Source organism: Peromyscus leucopus, chromosome 16_21, assembly GCF_004664715.2.
Source record: "Peromyscus leucopus breed LL Stock chromosome 16_21, UCI_PerLeu_2.1, whole genome shotgun sequence".
NCBI lineage: Eukaryota > Metazoa > Chordata > Mammalia > Rodentia > Cricetidae > Peromyscus > Peromyscus leucopus.
In genome coordinates, this window is record NC_051084.1 from 28,615,382 (window position 1) to 28,625,608 (window position 10,227).

The window sequence follows — 10,227 nt, forward strand, 5'->3', positions numbered from 1 at the left end:
ATAATCAAGACAACCAACCACAAAACACACCCAAAGGCCAATCAGATCTAAATAATTTCTAATGAAGATTCCCTTCTCATGCGATTCCAGGTTGTGTCAAGTTGACAGCTGAACCACCGTAGTGGGTAATAGTCACCAGGGGAGCCTCTCTGCCATTGGTTTCAGATACCGCCTGGTGGCATCCTTAGCTTTTGGGTGTGGAAGTGAAGAGTCTGTTATCACATTCCGAAATAAGGTGTCTAATAGTCATGAAGATGTGAGGTTAGGCACAGAAGTGGGCGACAAGTGGTTGTTAAGGGGACTAAAGATAAGGCCGGGGTGATTTTTGTCTCCGGATCTGCAACATTCCGACCGTCCACCATCATAAATTCTAATCAGTCAGCCAGCCTCGGAGAATCTGTAGCAGAGGTGTGGCTTTGTGTGGAAACTTCAGTTACAGTAGGAATGTTTATCCCCGTATCATTTATAGTGATGGTTGAAGAAGATAGTGGTGTTGCAATTGAGGGGACTGGCCAGAAAAGAAATGGGTAAGTAATGTAACCCAATTATTCAAAGCATGAGACCACGTGAATATAGTGCAGTGGGAACAGACATTTACAGTATAGTAGAGGGCAAAAAAAAAATGTGATTTTACAGAAAAATGCTATGTGTGCATGCATACACACACACACACACACACACACACACACACACACACACACAATGTATTTCACGGAAGTAAGTGGACATCAAAATGTGTTTACCAAAGTAGTCAGTCGGACACGGAGCTCTAAGGAGAAAAGGATGTGGTGGAGGATAGAAGCACAATGCATGGGCTAAAGGTTTCAGGGTACGTGAAGTCAAAGGTGTAATTAATTCAGTCCTCGGCACTTGGAGTTCAGGGCCAAAGAAGTGGCTCAATGGTTACAGCAGCTTATTGCTCTTGCATAAGATCTGAGTCAGTTTCCAGTACATAATGGCCACTTTCCACTGCCTCTAACCCCAGTTCCAGGGTATCTGATGCCCCCTTCTGGCCTCTGTAGCCTCCTGTATGCACATGGAGTTTGAGGCCTGCGTAGTCTGCCGTGTAAGTAGCCAGGGCTCCATGGAGAAACCTTGCCTCGAAAAACAAAACAAAACAAAACAAAACAAACAAAAAAACAAAACAAAACAAAACAAAAAAACAAACACAAAAAAACGGGCTGGAGAGATGGCTCAGAGGTTAAGAGCACTGACTGCTCTTCCAGAGGTCCTGAGTTCAATTCCCAGCAACCACATGGTGGCTCACAACCATCTGTAATCAGATCTGTATACATAATAAATAAATAAATCTTAAAAAAAAAAAAACAAGTCAATATGGATGCCAGAGAGATATCTCAATAGTTAAGAGCCCTGATTGCTCTTCCAGAGGACCCAGGTTTGATTCCCAGCACCCACATGATGACTTACACTGTATGTCAGTTGCAGGGACTCCAATGCCATGTTCTGGCTTCCTCCGGCACCAGACATGCCTGTGGCACAGAAACAATACAGGCAGACAAACATCTATACACGTTTAATAAATGAATAGCATTTTTAAAAAAGAGCCAATATAGAAGATATAGACTGAAAGCAGTGTCCACTGTAAGTTTAAACTAATCGGTACAGGGCTGGAGAGATGGCTCAGTGGTTAAAAGCACTGGCTGCTCCTCCAGAGGACAGGGATTCAATTCCCAACACCCACCTGGTAGTCTTGAGTCCAGTCTGAGCTACTTGGAAGCCTGTCTCAAAATAAGTAAATAAAAGTTACACACACACACACACACACACACATTCCACAGGAAAACCACATGTGATGCTAATAAAAGGTTAAATGTTCGTGGTGTTGGACACTCACCAGCCTCATCATCTTGCCGTCTCTCCTCCTTCAGCCAGATTGTCTTTGGCTCTGCTTCCTCTGGCTTGAGTCTATCGTCTGTACTGGCTGCTTCCTTGGCTGCCTCTTGGCAGGCCACTGTTGATATTCCCTTTAAAGAAGCCAAGGGGTCTTGCGTTGGCCACACACAATGGAACCCCCTTCTTTCTGTTTCTTTCTCCCTCTTTTTCGTCTTTTCTCCTCCTCTTCCTCCTTGCTTCCTCTCCCCACTCCCACCCACCCCCCCCTCTCACACACACACACACACACACACACACACACACACACACACACACACAGAGGAGCTATTTCTACTTTGAATGAAGCCAACCCTACAATTAGTGGTTTCGGATTGAAATTTAATACAGAACGAAAAGGGGGTGGTGTAAATATGATGTCAATGAAAGTGTTCCAGAGAATTCCAAGAAGTTATTTGTTCCATAAATAGATGGCTAGAGCCAAACTTTAAAAAAAAAAAAAGTTTGTTTTGTTTTGTTTTAATCCTTTTCTCCATTCTCACACTCCAAACCTAAGGATTTGTATTACCAAATATGGTGAGTTTAGTATTTTATCTAGAAAAATACTTCTGCTATCAGCCTATGATCAGAAGAAGAATGAGTTCCAAACTTGTTGCAACGTTTTGTGAGACTTAGTGGTTGTGGGGGTTTGTTCCACCATTGGTGACTTTCTGGGGTATGCTAATTCCAATAGAGATTCAAGTTTGCATCTTAGAATAAGAGGGATCTGAGTCATACCCTTATTGTTTTCCTTATCTGAGATGAAGGGAGAATCAGGCTTTCTGTCTATTTCCATTTTCATTGTTTGTTGAGACAGAGATGTGCTAAGTAGCCTGGACTGGTCTTGAACCTGAAATCCTTCAGAGTAGCTGGGATTTCAGGTATGTGCCCCTATATTTACCAAGATTTTATTTTATTTATTTGAAATTCGAGACAGAATCTTGTGTATTAAAGGCTGGCTTGGGACTCACTTTGTAGCCAAGTGACCTTGAACTTCTGATTCCCCCTGCCTCCATCTCCTGAGTGTTGGGATTGCAGATGTACACCCCCATACCCAGTTTTATATCGTGCTGGGGGGTCCAGCCCAGGGCTTTATACAAGTTAGGCAAGCTTTCTTTTCTTATCTTTCTTTTCTTTTCTTTTTTGTGACAGAGTTTCTTTGTGTAGCCCTGGCTGTCCTGGAACTTGCTCTGTAGATCAGGCTGGCCTTGAACTCAGAGATCTGCCTGCCTCTGCCTCCTGAGTGCTGGGATTCAAGGTGTGGGCCACTACTACCTGGCCTAGGCAAGCTTTCTATCAACTGTGCTACATACCTTCAGGCCAGTCTTAATCTTTTTTAATGGCCAAATAATATTAGGATGCATGCTAGTGGTAGCATTACTATCAAGTATCAGTAGTTCAGAGTACTATATTTTATGCTGAGTTTTTCACTGTACTGGAAAGAATATTCAGGTCATCTGTTTCCTTTGGTTGGTGGCAGTCATCATGCATAGTGAATTATGGCTGGATGCAAGATGAGCAGCTTTTGTGGCTGCTGCATCCAATCCTGATCCCTGATGGGGCCAGTGGGAGGCTATGTAGCCTTGAATTTATTTAACACTTTATTCTTCGCAGAGTCTTGAGAATTGAGTGAGGTAATTTTTGAAAAACTAAACAATTGCTTTAGAGTAGTTTTTATTTAACAAGCAAATAGAAAGCCCCATGAGTTTGCTCTCTTAAAAAATAAGTGACGAGGCTTGGTATGCAAAGTACTTGTTTCACAAGTGTGAGGTCCTGGTTCCAACCTCAGGCCTCAGCCAGGTGCTGGTGGCGCACGCCTTTAATCCCAGCACTTGGGAGGCAGAGGCAGGCAGATCTCTATGAGCTTGAGGCCAGCCGGGTCTACAGAGCGAGTTCCAGGAGACCTAGGGTTACACAGAGAAACCCTGTCTCGAAAAACCAAAAAAAAAAAAAAAAAAAAAGAGCAGTCCTGACTAACCAACCTCAGGACCCAAGTTAAAAAACAAAAACAGAACTGAAAAGAGCCAGGCCTGGTGATACCTGCTTGGAACAGCTGTCCTGCGGAAGTGGAAACAAGTTGATCTCTGGGGCTTGGTGGTCAACCAGCCTAGCTTACTTAATGAGTTCCAGGCCAGTGAGAGACTCTGTCTCAAAAACCAAAGTGAACGGGGTCTGAGGAATGGCAGCCAATGTTGTACACACATACACACACACACACACACACACACACACACACACACACACACACACACACACAAGGCCTGGGCATCTGCATGCACACACAAACTGAAAATAAATAAAGCAGTACCTGCCCACCATTTACACTAGGCTGGCCTTGAACTCACAGAGATCTGCAGGTCTCCGCCTTCTGAGTGCTGAGATTAAAAGCGTGTGCCACCACATTCACTCAGCAAGTATCTCTGAGGACTGCTGAGGTTTAAGTTTAAGTTTCTCCTCTCTTTGTGCTGGCTGCCACTGACTTCATTTCTGCTACCCATTCTCACACCCTAGGAAGTGACTCTTCCTGGAAAACAAAGAGACCAGCTCATTAGAATCATGACTAAAACCACAGAGGATGATTCAAAGATCTTTTTGATGGACCATGCACATAGTTTTTGATTGAAGAAGACACCTAGCTCAGTCAGAAACCGTTCCTCACCCGCCTCTAACCATCATCAGTCACGTTCTGAGTAACTGAGGACGGTACCCAAGGGGTCTCTAGAGAGGGATTTCCACCCGTCTTTTCTTTTTAAGTATCTTTTATATGAGTAGCACAGTTTTTTGCCCTTTCTCCTCCATTTCCCACAAACACACGAAATAGCTATTACTGTGGGGCAGCATAGGGCACGTTGGACCAAGGTGAAGAGGAACTTAGAGACTGCCTGGAGCGTGCCAGCTGCAGAGAATGGCCATGAACCTTGCTGGACTCTGGACTAACAAGGTCTCTGCAGGCCCTTTAAACCTCATCTGTCTCTCCTACACAAAAGAAGGTGATCACAGTTGTAGCTGTGATGTGTGAAATGAGGCAAGGCTGTTTGAAGGATGCAAAATCAACACTCGATCAATGTTCCTCCGTCCCTCCTCCCCTGAAATGACCAAGAAGTAAACCAAGCAAGCAAAACAACCATTCAGTTTAGATTACTTTTCCTGGCCCAATAGCTAAGAAGGTGAGTGAAAGAAATCCTGTAGCCGGGGATGTAGCTCAGTTGGTAGAGGGCTTGCCTAGCATGCATGCAGCCCTGGGTTTGATCCTGGCAATGCACCTTACTGTAGTGATGCTTGTCTGTCTTCCCAGAACTCAGGAAGTATGGACAGGAGAACCAGAAGTTCAAAGTCATGCTCTGTCATAGCATAAGTTTGAGGTCAGACAAGGCAACATGAGACCTCATCTTAGGCTCTTAAAGACAGCAAAGGAAATGGTAATTTTATGCATCCTCATAAAACTTTAGAATCCATAAGATTGTTTTTTTTTTTTTTTTGAGACAGGGTCTCACTGTATAGCTCTTGCTGTCCTGGAACTAGCTCTGTAGACCAGGCTGGCCTCGAACTCCCAGAGATCCACCTGCCTCAGCCTCCCGAGTGCTGAAACTAAAGATGTACACCACCACAACCTGGCTGCATCCCAATTTGTAAAGACAAGTAAAAGCAAAGCAACTTGACAAAAATAACAATGCTAGTTAGACCCTTTAAATGCTGATGAGGCTATTATTTATTATTGTTATTACTAATTACTACTACTACTACTACTACTACTACTACTACTACTACTACTACTACTGGAATGGCAGTTCTATACTCCCTGATGCAGACGATCTTGGTCACTTCTGCCATAATTTGTACTGTGGGCACTGAAACACAGTAAGTGATTCATAAACAAACAACTGAGTGTCCTAGCCTAAAGTAATTGAAGGAAAATGAGAAATGCAATTGAGAAATCCAGGAGACCTGGCTTCAGGTATTCCATGATCCAGGAATTAAAATGTCCACAGAATGTGACTTCTCTTCCCTGGGTGTGTTCTACCTGGTTTATTCTCAGGGTCTTCTCTTGTATCCATCCTAGGTCAACCTTGGGTGTCATTCCTTAAGACACCATCTATGCTGTTTCAGGAGACAGGATCATTCACCTTCACTTGGAATTCACCAATTTGGCTAGGATGGCCAACCAATGAGCCTCAGGAACTGCCTGTCTCACCTCTTAAACTCTGGGGTTACAAGTGTGTGCCGGCATGCCCAGGTTTTTTTTTTTTAATCCAGTTCTGGGGATTGATCTCACTCTTGATCTTTGCACAGCTAGGCATTTACTGACCACACTATCTCCTCAGAGCCTCCTTTTGAATGTTTTTCTAATGAATAATATGTGACCCTACCTCAGTCGGGTTGTCCTAAGAACTTTACAAATAATAACCCACTCAATTATCTCCCGCCAACAAGATAAGAAGGAACACTGTCAAATCAGTAGAAATGAGGAAACCACCAATAAGTAGTGCGCACAAGTCACCCAGCTTATACCTAGTAGAGGAACATTCCAACCCAGGCAGCCCTGCTCACAGATACCTGGCGTTCTGCTGAGATGATCGTGCACTCCTTCCAGAGTTATGACTTACACAGAGAGCTTGCTGGCAGGACCCGTGCTAAGTGGCAGTCCAGCTCAGAGTGGGTAATAATTGGCTTCCCCACCCCATCTTGGGCTTGCTTTTTTTTGAAGAGTGTTTTGGACTCTTGTAGCTCTGTTCTCATGCACGATGTATTTGCTAATTCCTGGAACCGAGAAGACTTGCCAATCAGCTTCTTGGAGACGGATGACTTCTTAAATGTCAAACGAAACATTGAGTTGTTAAATTGTGCTGTTTCAAAATGTCAGGAAAAACCATTATTTTTGCAGGCAGAGCTTCAGTGTGGTCTGATTTCGAGTCTGTGGAATAACTCTCGTCTTCAAGGGAAGAAAACTTTCTTTCACTTATTTTGAAAAACATGCTGTTGTTTTGTTCGGGGGAAGAGTCCAGGAGATACTGGTGGCCTCTGAGCCCTGCTTACGATGGAGATGCTTTAATTTTGACTTGTCTCTTCCAAGGTCTTTCTTCATGTAGTCTAGGCTTCCAAGAAACTCCAAAAAGGGCCTCCACCCTGCCCCTTCTAGCTTCTTTCTTCCTCTTACTCCAATAGCATAGTTGGGTCATGTGTCCTTTGGAATCCATTTCCACTTAAAATATTTTAAGCTACTTTCCTGTAGAGCGTGGCTGGGCTTTGTGGAATAGAAATGATACCGCAAGAGAGTGTGGCAACAGTGCCTGGGAACGTAACTCCCGGTCTGTACCAAAAACTTCCCAGTCCAGAGTGAGTGATGGAGAGCGGGTCTCAGGCTGTTTCCCTTGGAGATGGAGGAATGGGAGAGGAAGGGCCCAGACTTCTTTCTGTGCATCTGGGGAACTTCTAGCGTTTCAAAGCAACTTTCAGGGCAGTCAACTTTTCCTTTCATTGGCTTCCTCTTTCTTCACGACCCAGCTCGATCAACTCAAAACTGTTAGGGCGACTCTCAAACCGTCTTTGTATCTGAAATTCCATGGTGAGGCTTTAACCACGTAATTTACATGGGACAAAATTAATTGGGGGAGGGGGAGTAACTGTCTCGGCAGTGTAGCAGCCTGCCATCTTGTGTCTGAGGGAGATTTAATTTACATGTTTTAGACTGTTACATTAGTGTAGCACTCAGGATAGGCAAACACAGCCTAGAGACGGAAGCACCAAACAGCGTGTTAAAGGATCCCCTTCTTCCAAATCTGAAACTATCTAGGTGTGTGGTGTTGAGCATATCAAAATCTTTCTGATCCTTTCCTCCCATTCTTTTTTTTTTTTTGAAACAGGGTTTCTCTGTGTAGTTTTGGTGCCTGCCTGTCCTGGATCTCACTCTGTAGATTAGGCTGGCCTTGAACTCACAGATCCGCTTGGCTCTGCCTCCTGAGTGCTGAGATTAAAGGCGTGTGCCACCGCTGCCACCACCACTTGGCCTTTCCCCCCATTCTTCTTAAATGAAGACATAATTCAGAATGCCTACTCCCTGCTTATAGAATTGAATTTGTTTATATGAAATAAGATTTTAAAATACTGTTAATTATTTTCTGGGTTTTGTGTGCTTGGAGTTGTAGGTACAATCCTGCCCTTAAATAACAGTTTCATTTGCTTTTATTTATTTATTGGGGTTTTTTGTTGTTGTTGTTTTTTGTTTTTGTTTTTGTTTTTGTTTTTTGGTTTCTTGAGACAGGGTTTCTCTGGGTAGTTTTGGTGCCTGTCCTGGATCTCGCTCTATAGACCAGGCTGGCCTCGAACTCACAGAGATCTGCCTGGTTCTGCCTCCCAAGTGCTGGGATAAAGGTGTGCGCCACCACTGCCTGGCTGCTTTTTATTTTTTAAGATTTATTTTTATTTGCGTGTGTGTGTGTGTGTGTGTGTGTGTGTGTGTGTTGTGTATGTATGGATGCCCTTGGGAGCCAGAGGAGGGTGATAAATCCACCGATAGTTGTGAGTCACCTGACATTGGTGCTGGGGATCAAATTTGGGTCTTTTGGAAAAGCAGTAAGTGCTTTTAATTGCTAAGTCATCTCTCCAGCCACCCAGGTAACAGCTGAAGCCAGTAAATCACAGAGAACTTTGAATCTCACCTCCTACCCATTCCTCGCAGGAGAGCAGCTTTGAAAGCTTTGGTAGAAGTGACTTGGCTCTTAGATGGCTCAGCTGGGAGTAGGTATTCAGAATGATAGTTCCAAAGACATCATTTGACTGACGCAAAGCATGAGTCAGCTGGGGAGAAACTTGACGGCTTTGGAGGACCTTCTCAGGGAGGGTAAGGTAACAGAAGCTCTTATTCACCCCTGGAGGACCAGCACGGAAAGTCAGGGAGGGAAAGATTTGTTTTGGATCCGTGCACAGGACAGGGAAGCAATGAGTGAACCCAGGCTGGGCTGGGAGTTGAAAACTGACTTCAAGTCTGACGCTTGACAAATATTCAGTCCAGGGCCAGGTACATACCCTGTCTGGTCTCCTTCATCTACAAAGCAGGGAAACAGGACTTCTCTAAGCTCTGACAGCTCTAGGTAGGGTCTTTCCAAAGGTGCGTAGCCGAGCCAAAAGCTTCCGTCATCTTCAAAACAAGTCCCAAACAACCACAGCCCTTTCCCTGTCTACAGTTCCCATCTCTCCTCGGTCTCTGCCACAGCCATTGGCTTACAAAAACACCTCCCTGTAGGCAGCCCTCCCTCAGTCTGACCTGTATTGTGAGATACGATAGTCTCTTCTTTCCTCTTGTGGGTTTTTGGCAAGGAGGGACCTAATCATTTTAGGGTCTCTTAAAGCTTATAGAGAGGCCGGAGGGTGTAGATCAGTGGTAGGGGTCCTGAGTTCACTTCCTCGCACTGGAGGAAAAATGCTGCCTTCCTTTCTGCTTACAAGAATTGCATAACCAGGGGATTGCGAGTCTATGGTTACACAATATTTCCAGGAGCACATTTTCTATGCTGATTGTTTAATCATTTCCTGTGTAACTTGTATGTGAGGCTACTATGCAAATGTAAGACTCCTTGATCACGTGTACAATTACTGGTTAGTAATTACATTTTTCATTAAGAGAGCAGCAATTCATAGATACACATGATTATATGTGCATATGATTATAGACACACACAGTCGCTCTCATATCAGTATACATTTTAGCCATTTAGAGAACAGAGTGCATTTTTAATATTCATTTTTCATTTTTATACCCGAGCCCTGATCATAACTTCTCCCTCGTCTGTTCTACAGCTCGTTTGTGGTGGGGCTCCTGTGCAGAATTCTACAGCTGTGTATTCTTCAAGGTCATCAGTGATCTGACTCTTTATTTTACAGCTGAAACAAAAACTAAGGCCAGAGAGGTTAAAGTGTCAGTGCCGGTCACAGTCAATGTCAAGTGATAACTGATAGATCTCCACTCCCGACCCATCAATCACTTTCTTGCTACAGCATAATGATATTTATAGACATCGAACATGAAACATGTATGTCTATGTAAATACAACCACAGAAATATTTATGTTCTGCTTGCATTCTATTATAGAAAGAGAGAGTTAGGTATAAATTTCCCTCTTGAATGTCTCGGAGAAATGTATCTTTATGGATATTATCCGTGGGTTAGAGAGTAACTATCACAAGGCAGGTAGAAGATATGGATCCTGTCTCTTTAGAAGCCTACTTCATGCTGTGCCAAGCGGATAGAGTTCAGGTACTGGTTAATAATTTATAGTATGCATTCATCTGCATTCCTCCTCGACTAAAATATTAATTCCCCATTGATCATCATTATTTGCT

At 43.8% G+C, this 10,227-nt stretch overlaps 1 long non-coding RNA gene across 1 annotated transcript; it reads right to left on the reverse strand.

The window, feature by feature from the left end:
- Positions 1 to 1,277: 1,277 nt before the first annotated feature.
- Positions 1,278 to 7,417, reverse strand: LOC119086754. The gene is made up of 3 exons (XR_005090107.1): positions 6,445 to 7,417; positions 4,236 to 4,414; positions 1,278 to 1,985 (listed from the first exon to the last, which is right to left on the reverse strand). It is a non-coding gene; the product is annotated as an uncharacterized LOC119086754 (long non-coding RNA).
- Positions 7,418 to 10,227: the final 2,810 nt, after the last annotated feature.